Source organism: Muntiacus reevesi, chromosome 10 (assembly GCF_963930625.1).
Source record: "Muntiacus reevesi chromosome 10, mMunRee1.1, whole genome shotgun sequence".
Lineage (NCBI taxonomy): Eukaryota > Metazoa > Chordata > Mammalia > Artiodactyla > Cervidae > Muntiacus > Muntiacus reevesi.
In genome coordinates, this window is record NC_089258.1 from 27,161,258 (window position 1) to 27,166,613 (window position 5,356).

The 5,356-nt window shown below is 41.4% G+C and overlaps 1 pseudogene; it reads right to left on the reverse strand.

Annotated features, from left to right (window-relative positions):
• Window positions 1-4,231: 4,231 nt before the first annotated feature.
• LOC136143917 (small nucleolar RNA SNORA70) lies at window positions 4,232-4,357 on the reverse strand (annotated as a pseudogene).
• Between the last annotated feature and the right edge of the window lie 999 nt (window positions 4,358-5,356).

Consider the following 5,356-nt stretch of genomic DNA (forward strand, 5'->3'; position numbering starts at 1 on the left):
TCAGAAGGGAGATCCCTGGAGAAACAGTGAACCTGTAGGTCCTTGATCTGGCCTAGGGCCAACATCTTTTTATTGAGATAGGTGAAGACTTATTTGTTAAAGTGGTAGGTGATATGGAGCTGGAAGGAATCATAAAGAACTTGTCTTATATCAAAAATTAGATATTAAAACACTCAAACAGACTCGAGGGATGACATTTAACATAAGTATGGATAATTCCATACTTCAATATAATAAGTATGGCTTCATGTGAAAGTTAAAACTTTGCAAAAAAAGACAAATGATCATGGTAAACAAAATCAGTGTGAAAGGTTCCTGATTCTTCTGGCCCCACCCAAAAGTTTTCTGCAAGATGTGGCTCAGCCCCAGTCAGTCTCTTCACAGAGGTGTTCAAGCATCCCTTTGAATCTCCCAAAGGAAAGATTGGGAGAGATTGAAGGCAGAAAGAGAAGAGGTTGTGAGAGAATGAAATGGCTGGATGGCATCATCAGTGCCATGGATATGAAGTTGGGCAGACTCCAGGAGATGGTGAGGGACAGGGAGGCCTGGTGTGCTGCAGTCCATGGGGTCATGAAGAGTCAGACACAGCTGGGTGACTGAAGAGCAACAACCAAAAAGAACTCATAATTATACCCTACATTTATATATATTACTATGACTTTATATATGCACAAGTTCCAGCATATAATGGGTGCTAAAAAAATATTCATGGCTTGAGATTCGGAATCACTTCTGTTGTTCCCTTGAGTAGTCCATGCTGCCGTCATTATGTGTACTTCTACCCTGGGACATTCCTTGTTTATATCTCCTTTTGCAGAAATCTTTCAATGTCTTAATAAAATACTAGTGAGAATTAATATCCTAATGAAAACATCTGATATTAATTTTTTCATACCAGTCTTCTTAAAGTCATTTGGCAAGGTGAGGCTCATCACTGATTAATGATTCTCAAACATACAAATCTAATTCCAATGTCCTGTGTACTGGAGATCAAAATCACAGGTGTACAGACACCCCTGGACATGACCAGTTGCTGAATTCCTTACCAAGGATGCCAGCCAAAATCAACATGCCCAAAGCAGTTTTCCAGTAGAGTAATGGTGCAGAAGAGATTTAAGATATTTCAGCCACTCTAGGGGGATATCACTATCTCTATTTAATCTATGGTTACTTAAGCCGGACTCAGTAAGTATTTGGGGTGAGAGCTGGTGTGAAAAAGAGTTGAAAATGAGACATCAGCTTCGTTGTCCTGCCACAGGGTTCATGGTGATGGGTCATATCCTATCTTAATTTTTTTTTTCTAAAATAAAAACTGTTAATAGTGCCATGTTGCTCTGGGTAGCTGTGGAATCACAAGCAGTTAATATGGGAAAGGAAACGGCAATGCAGAAAAACAGACAGCACAGCATCTTACTTGACAAGTGATAGAGAAACGAAGGGGTTGGAGGATAGGCACTAGAGTGTTGTCACTCACCAACAGTTAGAGCCTCACGTACTGTGGTACCCACCTACTGTGGTTTTTGCCACACATTACATTGCATCATGTTTCATTTCACTGTAAGGCCTATATAAAATTATCTATATATCAAGTACATAAAACACAAATGTATCTAGACCAGAATGGGCCTGTATAAGCTTTCATAAAAATAGCCACAGATCCGTGAAATGTTGATTTTCAGCTGTCCAGGTTTGAGACTGTAATGTGTGCAGAGTAAATGAGCATCATAGATTTTTCAGTCTCAAATTAGAACATTCTTTTCTGGTGTCATCACAAACCAGCAGTGTGCATGGAATCCTAGTATTAACACCCAAGCTATTTCTCTTCAAATTACTCTTAGCCAATTAGCAGCCAAGACTTTCTTTGCCAGATCATGTGTCTTGAGTTAGTTTGGAAAACATGTGCATCAAACATTTCTTTCCTTCCTCCCATCTTTGATACCTTCCTTCCTTCTTCTCCACTGTGATAGGTGCTGTGAGCCTGGTGGAAAAGAAGAGACGTGGAGAGCAATCGTCACAGCACAGTGCGTTCTGTGCCATCATCTTAAAGGTATGTGTGGCATTTCATGGGCGCACAGATTTGGGGAATGGGTTTGTTCACAGAAGGTTTCCTGAAATAGGAATTAGGTTGAATCTTGAAGCTAGTTTGTTATTTTCAGAATTCAGATGAAACATCAAGCTTTAGAAGGCCTTGTCCAAAATTTTCTAGTCCTTCTTTAAGGCAGGGGTCCCAAACCTCCAGAATCTAATGCCTGATAATCTGAGGTGAAGCTGATGTAATAGTAATAGAAATAAAGTGCACAATAAATGTAATGTGATTGAATTATCCTGAATCCACTCTCTCCCTGACCCCACCCCCACCCCAGTCTATGGAAAAATTGTCTTCCATGGAACTGGTCCCTTGTGCCAAAGAGGTTGGGCACCGCTGCTTTAAGGTACAAGCGAAGAGCTAAAATTTACTTTTGTGGCTAAGTTGGCTCATTCTCTCTTGCTGTCTGTCAACTCTGCTTTTCAGTAGAAATAAATTTGAAAAATCGCAAAGCATGTTAACTTGGTTGCTAAGCTCGATTATTGAAAAAGAACAAGTCAAGATCTTCTCGTAAGCAATATTGAGCAAATAAGTGGAAGCAAAACTTCTTAATGGCGTGGTGGTGGCAAATGTCTCTTGGCAAAGGGGATTCCATTTTTTTCTGTTCTCGGAGAAGTTAGCAGGGGTGGGAGATGCCACACTGGAGTATTTGGAAGGCCTTGCCTACAGATGTACAGCTCAGTCACCACTGACAGTGTGAAGGAGTTTTGAGGAGGTAGATTGCACCCAGATGGGGGAGGAATAGCAGATGAGTCATTAATATCATATGTGTGTTACAATAAGACAGCTCAGGATCTGGATTTGAAGCACTAAATGTGTGTCACCCACACCTTGCTTTGTGCAGTAATGGAAAGGCCTGGTAGAGCTGAGTAGAGAAAATGTAGCAGGAAAATAACAGGACATTAGTCCGATTCCTGATTCATCAGTTATTAACAGTGTGACCTTTCATTGCTTATTAAACCTTTAGAACTCACACTCCACATCAGTACAGTGCTGGGGGGTAAGGGACTGGCTTATAATAAATTGTCTGTAATATAGAATATAACTTAAATTTTTTCACCAAATTGCAAAAGGAGAGTTCATTTTAATTCCTATATGCTCATTGCATGTACTTTTCTCCTATGAAATCTTTCCTATAGAGACGTAAGCAAGCATATCTGGAAAGGATGTAGAAGGCATATTATACCCAGAGCTAATAAAGGTTCACTAATTCTCTGTCTTGCATCTATATACCTCAGACATCTAATTTCAAACTTTTTGTCCAAACCCATTTCCAATTACTCACCTTCAAGCATTTCCCATCTTAGTCAATTCTCATAGTTGTCTGAAAATATCAGGCATATTTTCACCTCCATCCCTTGACTTGTTTTCTTAGAAAGTTCTGTGCCTAAGTGACCCCTGTATTCAAATTCAATCCATCCTTCATGACCCATTGTATGGCAATGTATGGGAGCTACCTCTGTGAAACAAACCTGAGTGCCTCCTCCCTGAAGTTGAGAGGGGTCTCAGCTCTCCTGCAGGCCAGCCATCTCTCTTAACAACAATTAACTTGCTTTCTACCTTGTATTAGATTCATTTGTCTAAATATCTGTTTCCTTATTATAGAGGGACTGGATCTTATTAATGTGTATGTTCCCAGAGCTTATCAGAATGCTTGGAACATGGTGAACAGTAAATTTATTCTGGTGGAATGTGATCAGGGAAAGATTGTATTTTTTTTGGACAGGAAAGTAGGATCTACTGGTGGGCATGAGTAAGGTGGGGACAGCACCAAGGCACTCATGAGTGCAGGGCTCAGCATTTAAGTCCAGAGGGCCACGGTTAGGGATGTATTTGATCCCACATCTATCCAAGATGAGCTGCTTTTTGCTGTCATGTTTTCAAACTCCTCCACTTCAAACTTAATGAATCCCCACTTCTTGGAGATGTGGCTCTTCTAGTGGCCAGGGAACTTGACCTCGGCCCTGTGGAGGACCTCACTCACGTGCTCCTTGCTCTCCAGCTTGGTATGGATGGGCCGAATGACTTGTCCAGTGTGAACCCTGGCCACTGTGGCCTGGGACTTTCCAGAATTGCCACACATACCTGTCTGGAGCCTGGATTGGAGACAGCATGCCTGTCATGAATGTCCACTGGACATTACCTATCTATCTTCAAGGTCCCTTAGGGCAACCTGTATGGGCAACAGGCTGCGTACACTACTGAGAAGGCTGCTCTTTGCAGCTCTTGTACACTGGGCCCCCATGAGAGATGGTGTTTTTAAATGGACAGTCATTCAGAGTGAAAGTATGAGCCCCGTCACCAGCACAAGGCTACACATGATCTTTCCCACCTTCTGCTCCATCCACACCGGTCCACTTGCTTTCTGCTGATGGAGCTGGTCCAAGCCTCTTCCTGCCTTAGGGCATTTGCTTCAGTTGCTTCTCCTGCCTCCAAGCTCTTCCCCAGATAACAGCAAATCCCTGCTCTCACTTCCATCTGATCTTTGCTCAGGGAGGCCTTCTCTGACCACCTTTTATAAAATAGCAATTTATAAAACTCTCCATTCTTTCTCTCTTTGCTTTGTCTCCATAGCATTCATGACTATCTGACACAATATGTGTTGATGTGTTTGGTAGTCATTTGTTGGTCCTATCAGAGTGGAAGATCGGGAGGGCTTTCCCACAGTGTCTACAGCTATGCCTGGTGCAGTCAACCCTTCATGTCTTGCCTCCAGCATCTGCTTATTCTCATCAGCATGTCTTAGATTTCTCTAGACTCAAACCATCAAGAAATCAACGCTGCTTTCTTGCTTCTGGGCCCACACCTCTACTTCCACAGTCTCTCTTCTGCATCACAGACCTCAGTTTAAGAACCTCTGATCTAATGGAGCAGGAAAATGTGAACTACAGAGGTAGTCATAGGATTCACGGTATACATTAAAAGAATGTCAAGGGATAAATAACTGAAGAAAAAAAAAAGTAAAGGTATGTGGTTTATACAGAGAACCTCCTAATCAGAAACAGAGTTGAATGAAGCCTACTCGTTATCAATAATACATTTTAGTTTAAAAGAGGGCTAATGGCTGGTGTTCAGATTGGGCCCATAACTCGAGTGAGATTCAAGGATACACGGAAACTTTCATAAGTAGTTTCCATGTGCAAGGCACATTATGGACTTAAAGGGGCTTTATAGATTCCACTCGTTAGAATTTTATGTTAATGATATGGTGCATTCTTATTCTTCAGTAAGAAATCCTTGGAAATAATCCATTAAACTTTATCTTGATCT